Consider the following 10,330-nt stretch of genomic DNA (forward strand, 5'->3'; position numbering starts at 1 on the left):
GGTGCTGGGTGGTGCTGAGTGATGCTGTGGTGGTGCTGAGTGATGCTGTGGTGGTGTTGAGTGATAATGTGGTGGTGCTGAGTGATGCTGTGGTGGTGCTGAGTGATGCTGTGCTGGTGCTGAGTGATGCTGTGGTGGTGCTGAGTGGTGCTCTGGTGGTGCTGAGTGATAATGTGGTGGCGCTGAGTGATGCTGTAGTGGCGCTGAGTGATGCTGTGGTGGCGATGAGTGGTGCTGGGGTGGTGCTGAGTGGTGCTGTGGTGGTGCTGAGTGATGCTGTGGTGGTGCTGAGTGATGCTGTGGTGGTGCTGAGTGGTGCTGTGGTGGTGCTGAGTGATAATGTGGTGGTGCTGAGTGATGCTGTGGTGGTGCTGAGTGATGCTGTGGTGGCACTGAGTGGTGCTGTGGTGGTGTTGAGTGGTGCTGTGGTGGTGCTGAGTGATGCTGTGGTGGTGCTGAGTGATGCTGTGGTGGTGCTGAGTGGTGCTGTGGTGGTGCTGAGTGATAATGTGGTGGTGCTGAGTGATAATGTGGTGGTGCTGAGTGATGCTGGGGTAGCGCTGAGTGATGATGTGGTGATGCAGAGGGCAGAAAGGCACAAACAGCAGTCTAACAAAGGGCAGAAGGGCAGAAAACAAGGGAAAGACGAGTCTAACAGAGGGCAGAAGGGCACAAAAAACCAGTCGGACAGAAGGGCAGAAAAACAAGGGAAAAACAAGTTTAACAGACGGCAGAAGGGCACAAAAAACGAGTCTAACAGGGCAGAAAGGCACAAAAACTAGTCTAACAGAGGGCATAAGGGCACAAAAAACGAGTCTAACAGAGGGCAAAAGGGCACAAAAACAAGGGAATAACAGAGGGCAGAAGGGCACAAAAAACGAGTCTAACAGAGGGCAGAAGGGCAGAAAAACAAGGGAAAAATCAGTCTAACAGAGGGCACAAGGGCACAAAAAACGAGTCTAACAGGGGGCAGAAGGGCAGAAAAACAAGGGAAAAACGAGTCTAACAGAGGGCAGAAGGGCACAAAAACAAGGGAAAAACTAGTCTAACAGAGGGCAGAAGGGCACAAAAAACGTGTCTAACAGGGGGCAGAATGAATCCCGCCCTGCGTGTTTGTCCACGAAGATGCCACCTTTTTGTGCAATACCTCTACTCAACTGGAGTACTTTCTACTGTTTAATCAGTAAGTGCTCCCTCGTTGGCTAAATGTATAGGGGCAGATTTACAATAACTGGCGCATCGCCAGGGATGCGCCAGTTATTGTGCGCCGCAGCTCCGCCACCCATGGTGCGCTGCATTTACAATGCGGCGCACCATGTGGCAAAAATGGCACAGATGCGTCACGCATCTGTGCCGTAAAAGCAGCGCATTGCTGGAGCTGCGTTGCGCTTGCGACGCAGCTCCAGCAATGGTCTGGGGGGCCCTGTCTCCCCAATGCTGCATCAAGCCTTGCGCCTGCTTCAAGCAGGCGCAGGGTTTTGACGCAGCATTGGCCTAAAAGTGACTGAGTGAAATCTTGTATATTTCACTCAGCCACTTTTAGGAGGCGTTCCTGCGCAGGAACTCCCTCCCGTGCGCCGGAACGCCTCCTGATGGCGCAGGGCTTTACAACGTGACGCATCTCTCAGATGCGTCATGTTGTTAATACCCAGCACCATGGCGCATCTTTTGTGCTGCCGCTGCGACACAAAAGGTCTCGGTAGAGGGTGGTAGTGGTGAACCAGAGGGTGCCAGTGATGAACCAAAGGGTGACAGTGATGAACCAGAGGGTGGCAGGGGTGAACCAGATGGTGACAGTGCTGAACCAGAGGGTGGCAGTGCTGAACCAGAGGGTGGCAGGAATGAACCAGAGGGTGGCAGGGGTGAACCAGAGGGTGGCAGTGATGAACCAGATGGTGGCAGGGATGAACCAGAGGGTGGCAGTGGTGAACCAGAGGGTGGCATGGGTGAACCAGAGGGTGGCAGTGGTGAACCAGAGAGTGGCAGTGGTGAGCCAGAGGGTGGCAGTGCTGAACCAGAGGGTGACAGTGGTTAACCAGAGGGTGGCAGTGGTGAACCAGAGGTGCTGTGATGAACCAGAGGGTGGCAGTCGTGAACCAGAGGGTGGCAGTGGTGAACCAGAGGGTGACAGTGCTGAACCAGAGGGTGGCAGGGGTGAACCAGAGGGTGCTGTGATGAACCAGAGGGTGGCAGTGGTGAACCAGAGGGTGGCAGGGGTGAACCAGAGGGTGGCAGTGGTGAACCAGAGGGTTGAACCAGAGGGTGACAGTGGTTAACCAGAGGGTGACAGTGGTGAACCAGAGGTGCTGTGATGAACCAGAGGGTGGCAGTCGTGAACCAGAGAGTGGCAGTGGTAAACTAGAGGGTGACAGTGCTGAACCAGAGGGTGGCAAGGGTGAACCAGAGAGTGGCAGTGCTGAACCAGAGGGTGGCAGTGGTGAGTATGAAATTAATCAAAATCAGAAACAGGACACTTGTAATAGATGTGTCCGTTTATTTCCCCATGGTGAGTATGAAATTAATCAAGACTAGAGGGTGCTGTGCCCATACACGACCGCATGGGTAACTTCGCCATGCAAGCGGCCCGCGAACACGCAAAAAGCTTTGCGAACACGCAAAAAACCCCGCGAACACGCAAAAAAACAAAAATCCGCAAATTCGCACGAATTCGCGAATTTTGCAGATTGCAAATTCGATTTCACGCGAATTTGCGCAACGCGAATTCGCAAATTTTGCCCATACGTATGGCTCACCTGCTTTAACGGTTTTACCGATAGTGGAGCATAATTTAACTTCCTTGGGCTTACTTGCAATTTCAGCAGTCCCTCTCGCCCAAGTTTTGTCAATAATCTATCGGACAATGGGTGAGCTCCATTCTTCAGGGAAAGCAGCCCCTGCTTGGAGTAGACAATAGGGGGGCCAGGGCACAAATGGGATTGCCTTGGGCGCCCCTTCGGCGTGTCCGCTGCACGCGTCAGAGCTGGCATTCCCCTAAGGTAGAGGTTGACAGGGGGAAGGCCCGCCTTCGCCGTCCCTGGAAGTACGTCACTCCCTGGGGGGTCAGAAGAGCCCTCAACTCAAACGGCACAAGCCATGGTGAACTGGGGGCCAATGACCACTGGGGAGCATTGCGTGAAGCGCCAGAGTAAGGAGTGCGAAACCGGGAGAGAGTCAGGGGAAGGAGTTTTCAAACATCAAGCTGTGCGATTAGATCAGATGAACAATTAAAGTAAAGTGGGCAAGTCTGATGAGCAGTTAAAATAAAGTGTGCAAGTCAAATCATGAAAAACGCTCTAGGCAGTCTAGAGGAACTCTGAGCAGCGTAGCTAGCGCCTCACCAGGAAAGCGCGTCCGCTGCTCATCAGAGCTGGCATTCCCCTAAAGTAAAGGTTGACAGGGGGAGGGCCCGCCTTCGCCATCCCCAGAAGTACGTCACTCCCTGGGGGGTCCCGGCTATTGGTCAGAAGAGCCCTCCACTCAAACGGCACAAGCTGTGGTGGACCGGGGCCAATGACCGTTGTTTTCCCTTGTATTTACTGCTGCGGTGACGTGACCGGGACATTGCTGCAAGTTCACAGTAGATGTGTGTCAAGGATGCAGAGCGGTGACTTGATGGCAGGCGGGTCATGTGTGGGTGCCCTTGTGGATGTGTTACTGCCCCCGGAAGGGTGTCTGTTGTGTATTTGACCCTGTGTCAGCCGTGTGTTGTGTATTGCACTTGTGTAGTTGCATACCTGCAGCAGCGTCTGTGGCGGTCCATGAGTTGATAGTGATGTATCAGGTACAGCACCGGGAACAGGTGTAGAGCGGAGTCCATGGCGGTCTCTGATTGTGCGGTGTCTCCAATGTGGTGCGTCTGCTTGTTTGGGGCATCTTAATTGTGGAGCGGGCGGACGTCATTCCACACGGCGGTGAGTCTCCATTGACTCACATCGCTACGGTGGCGGGCGCACTTTGATGGCTGTGCGTGTGGCACCGCGGCGGACAGGAAATGACCTATGTTTGGCAATGCTAACGTGTTTTCCGCTGCTCGCGGGCAGAAAAATGTGTTTTTTCCACACTGCCAGCACCGCGGTGGTGCCACCGTCCAACATCCTAATGGACCCCCTACAGTTGAAAAAAGAAAACATCACAAGGTAAGGTGACCCGACTTATAATTTATATTTTATAAAGGAATGCCAAATTATCTAGTAAATGTATTTTAGGACAAAACAGGCAAGTAATAGGGTAGTGTGAGTTAGTACTGAAAGATGTGGGCAGGATTATGGAGGTAGTCTGAATCCACACACAACGAAAACTGTTGTAGTGCAGCCAATAGGCTGTCCGACATTTCCTTTGATCTTTTGGAAATACGTGGATTCAGACTACCTGTTAATGCTTGTGCTAATCTCATTTCCTGGAAACTTTGCTCCTTCCTCAAAATTTCCCAAAAATTATAGAAATTAGGATTATGTTTGCCAATTGTATGATTGGAGAAGTTGTGCATCCCTCTATGGCATTGTTTGGCATCGTTTATTTTTGCTCCTCCTTCTAAGCAGGTCGAGTAGCAGTTCCACCACTTCACATGGAAATGTGGCTTCCTCATGTGACCCGACCTGCTCAGACGGCCAATCCATGTGTCTTCAAAATAATATAGTAGTGGTGCTAATTTTTCCTCGTTTGAAGTAAAGTAGTCAGATTCAGTAATGGAAGTGTAGAACTCGTCTACACTGTTAGGAGGAACAAAGCAAAGTACAGTTATTTTTTTTAGTTCAAACTGAAGTTTGCTATCAGAGAAATAATCCTCAACTAAGGATGTTTTTGTATTTTACACCAAATGCCTGTGAAAAGTGGAAAAAACATCCTTGAATTCGGGTATCCATGTACATTTTGGTAATGGTATTAATCATTGCAAATTCAAAAACAATTAATTTTCTAGGACTTTTGTTAGATGTTTTAGATTTTACCACTGTTAAAAATTCAGTGCAAGTTGAGGCTTGTTTATCTGGTAGCAAACTGAAAACCAAGGGGACTACTGTGTTGTTAATTTGTGCGTGAATAGTGTATATTTGGGTGAATGGATGGGGCGTGCTTTTAAACGTTCCATGCATCACCCAAATACCATTATGCTCCAACCTAACAAGATTACGGGGCGTGCTAAAGATTAGGATTCTTATCTGAGGGTTTTTATTGTCATGCAATAGGAAAGGTTCATTAGAAACAGAAACAGAAAGTTCAGGAGGAATAATTACATCAGAAAAGGTTTGGGGAGTTTCTCTTTGAGGGTTACTTGCCTGTTTTTTTCGTTGTACAATACGTCTCAAATTAGGAATAATGGGCATACTACTGGCAACATGTGTTGGTACATGTTGTGCTATCTCCCTCAAAATAGAACCACATGTGTCATTGGAGGAGGATGCAATTTCTTTATTTTCATTAATGGTTTCTCGAACCTCAATCTCAATTGCAGAGGGAGAGCGGTTACGTTCTGTGGATTTTAAAACAGAGTCACCAAGCGTAAGGAGTAGTTTCTGTCCTGTAACTCCAGTTCTGTAGTAGGGGTATCTCTGTTATAGTCATAATCTAGTGAATAGTCCCGCCCATGTGCGTGGACCCCTGAGCAATCAAAAATAATCTCTTATAGTGTCAAAAAATGCAGAAAAGCATAGACACTTAAGAGAGAATTTAAAGACAGATAATGCAGCCTAAAAAGGCTACACTGTCCAGTACTTCAACTAGAATTTCCACCATAAAATCCACAAAACAGCAAAAGCCTGTACAGATTTCCCTTGCTTTACCAGCAAAATCCCTCAGGAATGATAGAGAGAAGAACCTGGACAGACAAGCCCCATAGGCTGCCATTATGTGGCTCAAAACAGGATACTGTGCCTTTAAGAGAATCTTCCAGAACCTTCTCCCAGTATCCCAGAATGCATAGCAGGTCCAACTTAGTTTCAGTTCTTTTTGAAGGCGTAACACGCCAGACCTGTAGCATTCCATAAGGAATATGTCTCTCTCCACCGGGGAGGAGGGAGGGCGCTTATGACTATAACAGAGATACCCCTACTACAGAACTGGAGTTACAGGACAGAAACTACTCCTTCTGTAGTAGGGGATCTCTGTGTATAGTCATAATCTAGTGAATAGAATGGCAAGCCCATCCCCACACCAAAGCGGCGGTGGAGAAAAGAGAATTAACGCCACTACTGTGCGAACAGATTTCGCAGCGAAGCCTGCCCAACCTGAGCGTCTGCCCTGGCATTAGTGTCCAGGCAGTAATGCTTAGCAAAGGTATGAACCGACTTCCAAGTGGCCGCCTTGCAGATTTCTGCAATCGGAACATTACGGAGCAATGCTGTCGTGGCAGCCTTGCCCCTGGTGGAATGAGCCTTAGGCTTACCTCCTAAGGTCTTATTAGCTTTTTGGTAACACAGCTGTATGCAGGACACAATCCACCTAGAGATAGACTGCTTAGAGGTCGCAAGACCCGTCCTGACAGATCCATAATTGATGAACAATTGGTCTGACCTACGAATATCCCTGGTTTTATCCAGATCAAATTTCAGCACCCTCCTAACATCCAGGGAATGCAAAGGCCTTTCCGCTGGAGATGAAGGATTCTGAAAGAACGTAGGTAAAGATATAGTCTGATTGATATGAAAATCAGAAACAACCTTGGGAAGAAACTTAGGGTGAGTACGCATAACAACCTTAGCAGCATGAAATACAGTATAAGGTTCTTGACAACACAACGCCTGAATTTCACTCACCCTGCGGGCCGATGTAATGGCCACAAGGAACGCCGCCTTCCAGGACAGGTGCTGCAACGAAGCCTTATGAATAGGTTCAAAAGGCTCCTTCATCAACCTGGACAGCACCACATTCAAGTCCCATGAAGGCGAAGGAAGCCTGACAGGAGGGAATACTTTCTTCAAGCCTTCCAGAAAATCTTTGATCACAGGGATCTGAAAGAAGGAAGTCTGTGAAGGGCATTTCCTGTAGGCAGTCAAAGCAGCCAGATGAACCTTAATGGAATGAACATTAAGGCCAGACTGCGCCAGATGTAGCAGATATGGAAGGATGACATCTTCCTTGCATGTTGTAGGGTCATAATTCTTAGACTTGCACCAGATGCAAAACCTCTTCCACTTGTAAGCATAAGAAGTCCTAGTGGAAGGTCGCTTAGCCTCCTTCAGTATGTCCATACAATCCTCTGGGAGATTCAAATGACCATATTGCACTATTTCAGGAGCCATGCCGCCAAACTCAAAGACGAGAGGTTGGGGTGTACCATCCGCCCCCCGAACTTCGTGAGAAGGTCCGGCCTGCACGGCAGCTTCATGTGAGGAAGGAGAGACCGGTGAAGCAGGTCCGTGAACCACCACTGTCTGGGCCATTCCGGGGCAATCAGAATCATCTTCGCCCCGGATTGGGAGAGCTTGATGAGAACCGTTGGAATCAGGGGAATGGGTGGAAAAGCGTACAGAAAGCTGTTCGACCAGTTGATCCATAACGCGTTCCCCAGCATCCCTGGCTGGTAGTACCTGGAGGCGAAGTCTCGGCATTTGCTGTTTTCGGCGGTGGCGAACAGATCTACGTCTGGAGTTCCCCACCTTGCGAAGACTTCTCCTAGCACTTCGTCGTTTATGACCCATTCGTGGTTTTCCTGAATCAGTCTGCTTAGCTTGTCTGCCTGAACATTCTGCACACCTGGCAGATGAGTGGCCGTTATCGAGAGTCCTCGAGCCAGAAGCCAGTGCCAGATCGCCTGCGCCTCCTGAGACAGAGTGCGCGATCTCGAGCCCCCCTGCTTGTTGAGGTAATACATCGTGGTCGTATTGTCCGTTTGCACAAGCAGAGAGTCGGTCCGGAAGGACGGTGGAAACGCCTTCAGCGCCAAGTGAACAGCCCTGAGTTCCAGGAAATTGATGTGGTACGTGGACTCCGAAGGGGACCACGTCCCTTGAATCTGCAGGTCTCCGGAGTGCGCTCCCCATCCCAGGAGAGAAGCATCCGTCACGATCGTCTGCGTGGGAATGTCCTTGTGGAAGGGAACCTCTCTGAGGAGATTCTCCGCCGAACACCACCACTTCAGAGACTGAAGAGCATGTAGAGACAGTCGTATCCTGTCGTCCCAAGATCCTCTCCTCTGGTCCCACTGATCTTCCAAGCACTCCTGCAGCGGTCTCATGTGCAGCCGTGCATGTGGCGTCAGGAAGATGCAAGAAGCCATCGATCCCAGCAGAGAAGACACCGTCCTCACTGTCGTGGATGGAGAGGACAGGAGAGCCTGAGCCTTCCGAAGGAGTGATAAACGTCGCTCTTCCGAAGGAGACACGCTTGCCGACAGCGTATTGATGGAGGCTCCCAAGTACTGGATGCACTGGACCGGAGTCGGAACAGACTTGGACATGTTGATGTGCAACCCCAGCTTGTTCAAGAGAACGCACGTCTTCTGGAAGTGTGCTTGAGCTTCCGAGAAGGAGGAGGCCTTGATCAACCAATCGTCCAGGTATGGGTAGACAAACACCTTGTTCTTCCTCAGGTGTGCCGCTACCACTGCCATGCATTTTGAGAATGTCCTGGGCGCAGACTTCAGCCCAAACGGAAGTACCGTGTACTGATAGTGATTGGCGCAGACTTGAAATCGCAGGAACTTCCTGTGTTTGTGTGCAATGGGCACATGGAAGTACGCATCCTGTAGGTCTATGGCACAAAGCCAGTCTCCCCGTTGCAGCTGAGGATAAATCTGATGCAACGACAGCATGCGAAACTTTTCTCTGCGAATCCACTTGTTTGCCTGTCGCAAGTCCAGAATGGGCCTGAACTCGTTTTTGTCCTTCTTGCGGACCAGAAAGAACCGAGAGTACAGACCTCTTCCTCTTTGAGACAGAGGTACAACTTCTATCGCCCTTTTCCTCAACAGGATGTCGGCCTCCGCCTGAAGCTCGCGCAGTTGATACTGCGAGCTGATCGGAGGAATCGATGGAGGAGGGCAGGTGAAACAAAGACTGTATCCATTGCAAACAATATTCAGCACCCACTTGTCCTGAGTAATTTTTCTCCACTCTGCCAGAAAAAATTGAATGCTTCCCCCCACCGGAGCGGGTAACGGACGAAGGGGAAGTAACTGCTCAGGGTCGAGACCCAGCCGGGCCCTTGGTCGCGGTAGAGGACTGCTGTGCACCTCTACCCCTCTGACGTTTCTGGAAGGGTCTTCTGTACTGCTGCTGTTGTTGCTGCTGCTGATGTTGCCCAGAAGACTGACCCCTTCCTCGACCCTGTGACCCAAAACGCCGTTGGAATTGGCGGAAGGGTTTCTTATCCTTGGGCTTCTCCAAGCCCACCGCCGTCAGGGTTTCCGCCTCGGCCTTCATCCTGGCCATCTCGTCATCTGCGTGTTTTCCGAAAAGGGTATCCCCGGAAAACGGCAGATTAGCCACACGTTGTTGCGCCTCAGGTTTAAGCGACGTCAACCGAAGCCAAGCATGGCGCCTCTGATTGATGCCGTGGCAGTATCCATGCGCGGACAGCAGGGAGATATCCGCCGCGGCGCTAATGGCCTGGTTAGAAACCAGCATCCCTTCCTGGACGACCTCCATGAAATCCTCTCTCCGGTCGCGCGGAACGAGGTCCGCAAACCGCTCCATGGAGTCCCACAGCGCACGGTCGTATCGTCCCAACAACGCCGAATCACTGGAGGCCTTCATCGTTGCAGAGGATGTCCCACACGCTTTTCGTCCAGCAGAGTCAATCCAGCGGCTCTCCTTATCGGGAGGCACGGTGGTGGCAGGAGAGGTGGCGTGGAGCTTCCGCGCCGCCGTCACAATCACCAAATCCGGCGTCGGATCCTTCCTCAAGAAAGCCGGGTCCGACTCAGGAGCCCTGTATTTCTTCAAGAGCCTGGAAGGCACAGCTTTCACCACCGCCGGCGTAAGGAAGAGTTGTTCCGCCGGCTCAAGTAGACCTGGCACCAGAGGCAGCAGGGGGCGAGACAAGTGTTTCTTATGCAATGTCTCAAAGATCACGGAAGTTGATGGCGTAGGAGCCTTAACCTCGATCCCCAACTTCGCCGCCCCGCGCAGGAGAACCTCCTGGAACGTGCCAATGTCATCAATCGGCGACACTCTCGTCTCCGGTGAGTCAGACAACGTAGGTGAGTAGGAACGGGTCCCCGAGGCAGAACTAGACCGGGACCTATGCCTCCTATGGCGATGCCTGGATCTCGAGGAGGATCCGCGTCCACTCCTCGACCTGTCCCTTCTACCTGAGCGTGACCTCGATCTCTTGGGTCCGGGACGCTCCGCCGGCCTCCCCGGGTCAGAAGTCTTGGGTTTAGGAGGAACCTTCG

This window comes from Lissotriton helveticus, chromosome 3_1 (genome assembly GCF_964261635.1).
Source record: "Lissotriton helveticus chromosome 3_1, aLisHel1.1, whole genome shotgun sequence".
Classification (NCBI taxonomy): domain Eukaryota; kingdom Metazoa; phylum Chordata; class Amphibia; order Caudata; family Salamandridae; genus Lissotriton; species Lissotriton helveticus.